Raw genomic sequence first — 12,140 nt, 5'->3', positions numbered from 1 at the left:
CATAGATTCCTTGATTTCGTCAGTGCAGATGCCTTGGGCCAGCTGGTTTACACCTCACAAGAGGTGATAACATCTTGGACTTGGTATTAACCCACATGAGTAACCACTGCAGCATCCCTACAGTGTCCTCCTCCCTGGTAAGAGCCGACCAAAAAACAGTCACTTTCAAAGCCACCTTCTCCCCGACTACTCCTCCCGATTACAGCTTCCTGAGGGAACGTATAAACAGCTTCACAGCCCCCTCCACCTCTGTAGGAACTGGCACAAATGTCCAGACCTACATAAAAGTACTATACGAGCATTTATATAAATGCATGGATTCAGGGATACCCAACAGGACAAAATCCTCCTCCTCAAGGAAGAGTAAACCATTCTGGTGGACATCTGCAATGAATAACCTCTATAATAAAAGGAAATAATTGCTGTCCAGGACCAAGAAAGAGCAGGTACTTAATTGGAAGCAATCTCTCCTTAGCCTTAACAAGGAAATAAAAGCACTAGTGAAATCCTCCAAAGCAAACTTTGAATCCAATCTGGCCACATCTACTAAAGACAGTCATATGGCCTTGTTCACATATGTCCGCAGTCTCAAAGGAAGCACTCTGATCTGCTCAGAACTGGTGGTCAAGGTCACCACATACACAAACGCTGTAGATAAATCCAACCTGTTGGCTGGCAGGTTCAGTGAAAACTTCACCCCTCTTTCCTTCATCAGTAAATCGGGACATCCCCAGCACCTGCCCCCTTCCCTTGTCTCTAGGAAGCAATTCATCATTGCCCTCTCAAAGGCAAAAATACAGCCTCCATGGGACCCAATAACATCCCAAGCTGCATCCTACATGAAGTCAGGCAGGAACTTGCAGCACCATTGGGCACTCAATTCAGCCAAAGCTTGAGAACCAGCTTCATCCCAGCTGAGTAAAGGACAGCCGCTGTCATCCCTTTGCACAAAGGTGGAGCATCCACCTATCCAGGAAATTATAGACCCATTGCCTAACTAGCCTGATCTGCAAGGCAATGGAATAGATTTTCATGGACGTCCTTAACAAGGACATTGACAACCTCCAAACACTCAATCCCACACAGTGTGGTTTCGTCAAGGGAAGGTCATGCATGTTAAATTTGGTCGATGACTTTGAGACCGTCACCAAAGCCATGGATGAGGGGAAGTTAGTGCACACCACCTACCTTGACCTGGTCAAAGCCTTTAATACTATTCCCCATTCGGATATATTTGACAAACTGTCAACTAGGCATCAATCCATATCTTACTAGATGGGTAGCAAACTGGCTCACTGATAGAACCCACCTTATCAAAATAGGGGAAGCCACCTCAAGCAGTAGACCCGTAGCAAACAGTGTACCCCGAGAATCGGTCCTGGGGCCTCTGATTTTTGGGATATACTTTTCTGAGGTGCAGGCCAGAACCAATAGACTGTGGCTGACTATGTTTGCAGATGACTGCAAGCTGGGCACTGCCATCCATTCCCCTTGTGATGTGGACATCCTCCAAGAGGGTCTCACCCAAACAAATGATTGGTGCCAGAAACATGGCCTCAAACTGAATGCCAAAAAGTACATGATCACCCCCTTTAGGGAGAGTGACGTCCCCACAAATTATTACATTCATAAGAAGGTCCTAAGCATGCAATCAGTCGTGAGATACTCGGGAACCCAAGTTGATAGCAAACTGACTTTTGACTACCATATTGTCTGCGTTGTACGGAAAGCTTTCTACATGGCCCACCTTACAAGGAAGGGTATCTCATCCAGGGACATGGAGGTCATAATATCCTTGTATTCTTCACTTGTAAGAGCCATTATTGAGTACAACTCCCCTTCGGCATGTTCCTGACAAAAAACCTGTAGCACCTGGAGAGACAAGAAGAGGTTCCTCACCAGGAGAATCCAGGGTCCCAAACATCTACGCTGCACAGATGGGCTAAAAGGCCTGTCCCGCTACTCAGTATCATGCAGATTCCTCAGAGATGACCTCTGTCTGGCATACAAAGCAATCTCAGGCTTTGCCTTGATGGGACTGCTGCATATACGTAAGTTGCGCTTCACTCGAGTAACCTGCACACGCAACCTCAACCCAGTCTGTGAAATCAGTAGGACTTGTTGGCGGGACAAATTTGAGTCCCAAAGACTCTCCCTTCTGTGGGATAGACTCCTTCTCCATGTTAAACAGAGTACCTCTTTAATCCTTTTTAAGCGCAGCCTGCATAACTGGATGGGGAACAGAAAATACACCCATGGGATTTCACCTGTGTACCTGCTGGACAGGGTTACTGCTGCTGACTTGTCAGAACATGGGCTAAATTCTTGGCTGGGCTTGTAAGAACCTCAGGTCCAATAGCCGAGTAATTTCCTATGATCCTAATATACCATCAAATAAACTTAAAATAACATCCCCTGCTAGAATAACACTGAAAAATGTCTAAAAGCACTAGTCCAAAACATATTGGTCCTGGCCAGTGGTGATCACACTAATTCAGGCCCCAAAAGAACTCATCTCCAAAGAAAACCAAGTCAGTACTACTGAACAAAATCAAGCAGCACTTTATCCATCTAACAGTAGTCAATTGACTTTCATTACTCTAAATGCTATAAGTATTTGTAATAAAATCACAGAACACCATGCTTGGGTAGCTGTTCAAAAACCTATCCCCCACTCTAAAATCTGAGAAAAATGTATCCATAAACAACAACTACAATAACCTCAACCACTAAGAGCTTCTAACTCAAACCAAGCATGGATTTTGACCCTCCCATAGCACAAATACAGCTCTTATAGCATTCACAGATGCAGTAAACAAAGAGACAGTGGTCAGCTTGTCTCTGCGGTATTCCTTGACCTGTCAAAGGCCTTTGATATTGTCAGCCATATGTTCTTGACCTATCAAAGGCCTTTGATATTGTCAGTTGTACTAAACTACTTGAACAAATGTCTAATACCAAATACCTGAAACTGGTTCAAGAGTTGTCAGACTGATAGATGCCAAGAAGTAAAATGGCAATCGGTGCTCTCACCTTTTCTCCCTGTCAACACTGGCTTCCCACAAGATTCAGTCCTTGGTCCTCTTGTCTTTAATATCCTTATAAATTCTCTTCACACTTGCACACAACATGCTTCTGTCATACAGTACGCTGATGACTCACCAATTGCATGTACTTCCAACAGCCATACACATTTCAACCAAATTGCAGAAGAGTCCCTCACTGCCACTGAAAAATGGTTACAAAACTCCCAACTCCTGCTTGCCCCAAAGAAAACCAAACTTTTACTTTTCTGTCCTAAATCTCTGGCTCATGAAAAGCACAACTTTAAAATACTCCCTTAATAATACCACTGTGGAAGTGGTAACCAGTGCAGAACCGTTAGACATGATCACTGATGTCAACCTTAGATTTGATTTACAAATACAAAATGCCATCAAAGAAACGCACCAAAAAGTAGTCTTACTGTATAGAACTAGAAGCTTCCTGACATCCACGTCCAGGTGTACACCCTTGCAAGTAGTTACCTTCTGCTTTTTCTTCTTTATGGCTCCCCATCTTCACTAATCTTCAAATCTCACTTACTCATATACTTGAACAGTGTTACAGTAAAATAGACATATTTGCATCAAATTCTCAATAACATTTCCACCATTGCACTGGATTGAAAACACTTAAATGGCTAGAACTATCCGACTACCTAAAATATATTCAGCTAATCACCACACACAAAATCATTCATTACTGAGCCACCTCTCCAGCTGTAAATTCTATACTAGAAAAACACTCCCCTAAATGGTCCCTGCGATCAAGTAACCACCAACTAAATCAGCTGGGTATTCTCTGTATTCTCACTCCATAGCTAGAATATGGAACACTATGCCCGCATGTATAAGGACAGATGCACCCCTCAAATCCTTCACACACACTCCTAAAAATGATTTAAAAACATACATGGCTTTGCTCATGTTCTACACCATGTTAATCATATAGCTCCTAAACTTGTAACTGTAACAGCATTACTCTCCATCTTGCTGTTATATTTTATACAGTTGATAATTTCTTGCCTCTTTTACCTACACCTTACACTGCTGTTATCACTGTACAGTCCCCTAACTTTTTCTTCCCTATCCATACCCCACACTTTACTAATAAGCACACAAGTTTCTGTCTCCTACTTTCCCTCTCTTGTAATTCCCCTCCTCTCCCACCCCTGTACTGTAAGATATGTATACCAAGTGGAGTATAAGCAAAAATGATTTAACTATCAAGAAAAATCTTAATGATCTGAATCGTATAATTGTAATGAGTGCATGTCTTGTGTACATCTTACTAATATCTATTGTCTGTAATTAATTTGCAAGTATGTCTCATCTAATATATGTAAAAATGATGTGTTGTCCATTATTGTATATTTCTTGTACGTGAAAACATTCATTGTTGTAAGCTAATGTAATATGTTAATTGTTTTTGGATTTTTTCTCCTCTGGCTTCTTCTGAAAATGAGAACCCACCCAGTCAGATTTCCCGATAAACAATGTCAAATAAAAAATAAATAAATAACAAAAAGTAGATGTTCTTCATCTCACATTGCTGCAGTCCTTACACTTGGGTAGTCCGGTCCCTCGTCGGCCCCCGAATATCTTTTCTTGCCTCAGTCAGAAACAGATACCGATAGAGATTATCATACTTTGTGTATTCCGATTTAATAAACGACTATAAAGAGAAGGTTGGATTGTGCAAGGTTAGTCTTTGGGAAGAGGTGCAACTATAAAATGCCGTCGGATGCTCCGGCGCCCCGCTTCTTTTCAAGAAAGGACAAGGAGGAGGCAGCAGCCTGCTAGAAGAGCTAGAAGAGCCTCCGGTTCTTTAGGTTCTTTAGAGGTGGTGTCGGTGGAGGGAGCCGTGGTGGTCTTTCCGGAGGTGTTCGTTATTATTGGGGTGAGTGGCTCTCACAAGTCAGGCTGAGGGGGCTTCAGGGGTTACTATACTCCCTCCTTCCTAAGGTGGCTAGGCCCTCTCCTTCTGTTTCTAAGACTTCTCCCAGGGCAGGAAATGGCAGAAGATTTGATTACTTTGATTTGGGGTTCTAGGCTTCAGATGTTTCAGAGTCTTCGCTGAAGACTTGCAGGAGTACTCTCCTTATTCTGATTCTGATGTGGATGATTCTACTACTCCTGCTACTCCTCCTGAGGATTTTCTTTTTCAGAAACTCTTCATTCTATGATTTGGATGTAGTGGAAGATGTTTTACAGAGGCTTCTCTTAATCCTGATTCTTTGCCTCCTGCTCGGATAGGTATTACAGGGTGCCTGAAGCTCATAAGTATCTTTTTAAGAGTCCTAGGGCAGACCCAGAAACTGTTAGCCAGGGGCCTAAAGGTGTTAAGGCTTCTGTTGTTTAAAATCCGGTTCCTGCAGACAAGGAGGCTAGGGCCTTGGATAGATGGGGTAAGAAAGTCTATACTTCTACTCTTGCTATGAGGGCTCTGAATTGCCAGTTTCACATGTTGAAATACCAAAACTATCTCCTTTCACTATTGAAGTCTAAGGTTGATGCTCTGGCAGTAGGTATTGATTGTCAAGAGTTGCAAGATTTAGTGCATGTTTCTGAACAGGTGGGTAAGCATTCTTTGCAATGTGGTATTGATGCTGTACAGGCCTCGTCTAGGGTGGCTGCCACTGGGTCAGTTCTTCGCAGGCACGCCTGGCTGAGGGATCAGAATTTGTCTGAACATGTTAATACAAGGATTTTAGATGCTCCTTTACAATCTGACGTGTTGTTTGGTCCTCCTGTTGAGACAGTTTTAAAGAAAATGGAAGACAAGGCTAAGTCTATGCAGACTGTTAAAGATTTTGCAGGTCCAGCCTCCAAAGTTTAGTAGAAATTGGCCTACTAAAGGGTGGACGTATCCTTCTTATGATTCCCAGTCTAGGGGTAGATCTAGACGTGGTAAGGGCAGAGCTCAGGGCTCTTTCAGGCCTAGAACAGGGAGTTCTCCTGCACAGGCTTCGGGTGAAGGCAGGGGTCAGTCCTTTCGTAAGCAGACCCAATGACCTACCTTTTCAGCTGCCAGAGCCTGCTCATCTGGCAGCACCTTTGGGAGGAAGGTTGGCACTTTTCAAAGAAAATTGAAGTTTAATTACCCAGGACAGATGGGTATTGGATATCATACACCACGGCTACAGGTTTTATTTCCATACCTTGCCTCCTTTCAAAGGCCTGCCAGCTGCTCCTCAACAAAGAATAGAGGCTCACAAACAGGTTTCTCTGTTGTTCCGACTAGGGGCCATACAGCCGGCCCTCTGCCAGAAGTGGGCCTCTGTTCCTAGTACCAAAGAAGGGGAACACGTGGAGACCAATTTTGGATTTATCTATCCTCAACACTTATCTGGACATTCCCAAGTTCAAAATGTTGACGTTGCAGCAGCTTTTATCTCTGCTGGGCAAAGATCATTGGATGGTAACTTTGGATCTCAGGGAGGCTTACCTTCATGTTCCTATCAGACTCAGTTGCAGAAAGTATCTGCACTTCTCACTATCAGTTCTCTGCATTGCCCAGTTCTGGCTCCAGTGATAGCTTTCTTCAGACTGAAAGGAATACAGATCTATCCTTATTTGGACGACTGCCTAATTCTGGCTCAAGGAAGGGAAGAGCTTCTTCATCATTTGGAATATGTGATAGCAGTGCTAAGATGCCTAGGGTATTCTGTGAACGAAATAAAGTCCAGTCTAGTACCCTCTCAAGACATGTGCTTTCTGGGTGTGAGACTGAATACAGCATCCCAGATGGCCTTTTTTAACCCCGGACAAACAAGAGTCTATCCCTTTACTTCCATCAACTATCTCATCAGTCCGGGCTGACTGCAAGGACAGTCCTTCAAGCCTTAGGGTTCATGGCATCTTGTATTCTGGTGCTTCCCAATGCCAAACTGCATATGAGGAAGCTACAATGGTATCTCAAAAATGTATGGACACAGCACTGCCAGGATCTGGACACTGTCATTCAAATAATACCTTGCATTCAGAAGGAATTTTTGTGGTGGGCTCAGGAATGTCACCTAAACAAGGGACTCTCTGTGACCCGACCAGAGGCGAGTCAGATTTTAACGACAGATGCCTCAGACAAAGCTTGGGGAGCTCATCTAAATGGAAAGTGGATACAAAACAAGTGGCCTGTCAGACTACAACATCTACATATCAACATGAAGGAGATGTTAGCAGTCCAGTTTGCATTAATAGCTTTCAAGGAATTCCTTCTTCCAGGACAGGTGTTGATTCTAACAGACAACACAACTGTCATGTGGTACATCAACAAGCAAGGGGAACGATTCTTATCCTCTATGCAGGCAAGCAATGATTTTGTGGGAGACTGCTCTCAGTTTACAGCTCAATCTTCAGGCAAGGTTTCTGCCAGGAGCACAGAACTCCTTAGCAGATGTGTTGAGCAATTATGGATCCCCACGAGTGGAAATTGGATCCTCATGTATTTCAGAAATTGACAGTGTCATGGGGAACTCCAGACATAGATCTGTTCGCTTCTCCACTAAACCATCAGCTGCCAAAGTTTTGCACAAAAAGGTTTCATCCCACAGCTTGGAGAGTGGATGCTCTTTCTTTCAATTGGAGCAATCTTCATGTGTATGCCTTTCCACCTCTGCCTCTCCTCCCAAGGGTACTTCTGAAGGTCAGACAGGACAAGCCAAGGATGATTTTAATAGCTCCAGATTGGCCTCGACAGCACTGGTACCCATTACTAAGAAGTCTAGTACGGAAGCCTCCATGGCCTTTGCCTTCGATTCCACACCTGTTGTCACAGGAGGACAGCCATTTGCTCAATGTCAAGCTTCACTCTCTGCACCTAACGGCCTGGCATATTCTGTTTTGAACCATAGTGGGCCTCCACTTCCTCAGCAGGTTTTGAATGTTATTTTGGAAGCTAGAAGGCCTAGTACAAGGACAGTGTACGCGGATAAATGGAAGAGATTTTTATTTTGGAGTGCAGCAAAAGATTTTGATGTTTCTGGGCCTAATTTGAGTGTGGCTCTTCAATATCTTACTGAGTTACTGGACAAAGGTTTGTCTTTCTCTTCTATTAAGGTTCATGCTGCAGCAATTTCCTCACTATGATTGTGACCCACCATTGTTTTCTCATCCTTTGTTCAAGCAATTTCTTAGAGGGCAAAGAATATAAGAAGCTCCTGCTCCTGCTTGGGATCTCAATTTTGTGTTGGAGAAACTCACTCTACAACCTTTTGAGCCTGCAGCTACTGCTGAGTTGAAATATTTATCATGGAAGACTGCTTTTTATTGGCCATTACCTCTGCACGAAGGGTGTCTGAATTACAGGCCCTTATGGCGGTTGAGCCTTTCCTGATTTTCCATAAGGATAGGGTATCATTACCATTAATCCTTCCTTTATGCCTAAGGTGGTTTCTAGTGTGGCTTTAACCCAAACTATTCATTTGCCTACTTTTTATGCAAATCCCCAAAATAAAGGGGAAAAGATTTTGCACACTTTAGATGTTCACAGGCAGTTCGTTATTATTTGGACAGAACTAAAGGGTTCAGGCAGTCTCAGCAGTTGTTTGTTTCTTTTGCTTTGAGTTCTCAGGGCAAGCCTGTATCAAAACAAACTATTTCTAAGTGGATTTTTGCATTGCTTTCTGTTATTCCCATCATGGCAAGGAGGTTCCAGCTGGGATTAGGCCTCATTCCACTAGGGCTACAGCTTTTGAGGGAGTGGCAACCAAGGATATTTTGGAGGCAGCTACTTGGAGTTCTGTGCATACTTTCTCTAGGCATTATCACCTGCCACTTTACTCTAAGTCCAGGGCTGGTTTTGCCACTGCTGTTTTGCAGGGCATTTTGGCTCCTGCTTCCTTGTAGTTAGCCATCCTCCCTTACCTCTGCTTTGGGATTCTACCCAAGTGTAAGGACTGCAGCAATGTGAGATGAAGAACATAGTACAGTTTTGTACCTACCATAAATGTAGATGTTCAAGATCCACATTGCTGCAGTCTCCTTCCCTCTGTAGTTAGAGGTGGTTGTGTGGGTTGGGTTGTACATATTGTGTATTTTGTATGTATTGTACATATAGTTAGTGCAAGGGTGGTTGGTTGGTTGTTTGCTGTCTTTTGGTTTTGACCTTTATTTTTAGGGTCTTCTGACATCTGGGGCAAGAAAAGACTGAGGATATGACGCCGGTCATGGCGCATTTGTACCCTGGCGCCCTGACGTCAGTCAAATGCTTCTGACCGACGTCAGCCTTATACTTTGATATTCGGGCCGACCGAGGACAGCGGACTACCCAAGTGTAAGGACTGCAGCAATGTGGATCTTCGAACATCTACATTTATGGTAGGTACAAAACTGTACTTTTTTCTTAGAAATTTGTGAGAACTGCTTTACTCATTGCCCTGACATTTTGTAGACTTGTATGTGAACTACAAGCCCTCATGTCTTTTCAGCCCATTTTGATTTTTCAAAAAGACAGGATAATCCTTAAAACCAACGCCTCATTTAAGCCTAAAAGTTTGTTTTTCTGTTGAGAGTTTTTGGTTCTCATGAACTGTAGTCACGGCTGAGACTGTTCCGATGTTCAGAACTGAGCCCATATGTCAAGGAATAAATGAAGATGGACAACACATATGGTTATTTCTGTATTTACTTTAAACTGTTTACCTCCTTGTTTTTCATGAATTTTAAAACGGGAGAGAGAAGTCATTCATACTCATATGGCTCATCGGAGCCATAGTCGAGTCCCCAAATGACATGGACATCCTACAAAAGGGCCTCACTGAGACAGATGCCTGGTGTCAGAGGCTGGCCTCAAGCTGAATGCCAAAAAGTGCATTGTCATCCCCTTTGGTAAAATCTGTGTACCCATGAACTACCACATAAACGGCAGTCTACTTAACGCGGAATGTGTGATAAAAGACCTTGGGACCCAGGTGGACAGTAGTCTGTTCTTTGATAATCACATTGCCACAGTAGTCAGGAAATCCTGTGTGGCGCACCTAATCACAAAAGGGTTCTCATCCAGGAAAAAAGGAGTCATTGTTCCCCTCTACTCGGCACTCATTAGACCCATTAATAGAGTACAACACCCCTTTTGGAATGTACCTCACAAGACATCTAAAGCAGCTGGAAGGGCCACAGAAATACCTCACAAAGAGGATTACTGGCGTCAAACAGCTGCCCTACACTGACCATCTCAAAAAACTCCAGCTTTACTCTGTAGCATATCACCTTCTCTGAGGAGAACTCTGCCTAACATGTAAAGCTATGTTAAACCCAGAACTGTTGGCCATGCTACACCTAAAGAAATCCCAATCCCTCCGAGCTACACGTTCTAGGGACCTAAACCCTGTCACCACAATAAACAGGACATGCTGGAGGGATAGATTCCTGTCCCAGAGACTTCCTATACTCTGGAACAAGCTTACCCATCTGTCAAGCAAAGTTCCTCATTAGCACTCTTCAAGAATAATCTTGATGAGTGGGTGGGAAATAGGAAATTCACCCCGGGCATCACTTCTGTGGCTCTGCTCCACACGGGCACAGGAAATTAACTTTCATGGGTGGCGTAAGCCAGGGAACCTTGTTGACAAGGCTTCCTTGAGCCGATAGTCTAGTACATACCTATGAACCTGTTAAGTGCCTTTGCGCTGGTCTCTTCTTTTTATGTTTCTGTGATGAAGTAATAAATTCATTGCATTAAATTCTATTCTTTTATGTTTTTCTGTGATGAAGTACCTTTTCATCTCTTGTGAAATTTCGGTTTTATCTTACCCTTTAATGATTTTCAGACTTCTTTAAGAAAAGATGCTAATGTGGAAGTGACTAAGTACATTTTTAACCCCACTAAATGTTTGCCAACAAACTTCTAGAGGAAGTCCTTTTGATGTTGTATTACTAAAAAGTTTCATGTGTGGCTTGCCAACAGCAGCCCTTTTGATAGCAACCATAGCAGGATCCTCCCATTAAACAAAAAACAATTTTCTGACTGTAATCATCCCTATTCTGATCACATTTTAGTGACTTGAAAGATGTCTGTGAAGCTCTCTAGTAGTCTGTTGGATGGAACCTGGAGGCTGTATGTATAAGCCCCTAATTGTCAAGCTTTTCTTCAAAGTTGTAGGAATACATTTATGCACTCAGCATTTGTACAATGCATGTGTAAAAAATAGATTTTTTTGTTGGTTTACTGATTGGAAAGCTCAAATATAAGCACTGGTGTATTTATTTTTTTGTTATTCTGTCACAGGTTTAAACACAGAATGTCAGACACACTGAGATTATCAAGTTACTGTGTACTGTTTCCTGAACTTAATGTCTTGTAGCAATTGTATTTTATGGCACTGAGTACAGCTTCTGGAGCCAAATCCATTCTTGAAATGAATTTGTACCGAAGTTTAAAATCAGATTTCTTCATTAATGAACTACAGATGGTATTTTTCCATATTAAAAAAAAATCAGAATTTTCATTTTTGTATTTAAGAAAGTAAACTGTAAATATACTTTCATTTTAAATACTACAATTAACAGCTCATTTTCCAGTGACAACTTGCCTAGTTATTTGATAAAAGCTGGTTTATCTTTTCACTGGCAAGTAATGGCTGACACCATTTTTATACTGTGCTGTAATGATTAGCCAAGTGTTTTCATGTTTAGATATCAGAAGACTGACTTGATGTGATTATCAGCTGATTATTTAACTGATATCTGGTTGAATGAATGTTTGGTTTAAAATCACTTTATAATAATGTAAAAGTAAATTAGTTACCAAGTATTGCACATTGAGACTTAAAATATTCCAATTTAAAAAAAAATAAAAATAAAAAAAATTCTGGGCTCGTCCGGGATTTGAACCCGGGACCTCTCGCACCCTAAGCGAGAATCATACCCCTAGACCAACGAGCCACTTGGGTTATTGTATTTGAAGTCCTCTTTTAAAAATATGCTATATGTTGGTGTTCATTATTATTATTATTTTTTTTTTTTTGAATTATTAAATTAAAATACATTTATGGGTTAATGTCATTAGAATTCTAGGAATATAGCATTATTAGCGGTGTGGCAGTTTGTTTGGACTTGCCTAGTAAGCAAGTATACTGAATTTATGAAAATGTAAGCTTT

General features: G+C 42.2%; 1 non-coding gene across 1 annotated transcript; it reads right to left on the bottom strand.

Moving 5' to 3' along the window:
- Positions 1 to 11,852: 11,852 nt before the first annotated feature.
- Positions 11,853 to 11,924, bottom strand: TRNAP-AGG. Its single transcript has one exon. It is a non-coding gene; the product is annotated as a tRNA-Pro (tRNA).
- Positions 11,925 to 12,140: the final 216 nt, after the last annotated feature.

The sequence above is a fragment of the Protopterus annectens genome, chromosome 16.part0 (genome assembly GCF_019279795.1).
Source record: "Protopterus annectens isolate FY-2018-M chromosome 16.part0, PAN1.0, whole genome shotgun sequence".
Classification (NCBI taxonomy): Eukaryota; Metazoa; Chordata; order Ceratodontiformes; family Protopteridae; genus Protopterus; species Protopterus annectens.
The sequence above is the reverse complement of the archived record's forward strand: the minus strand, read 5'-3'. Positions and strand labels throughout refer to the sequence as shown.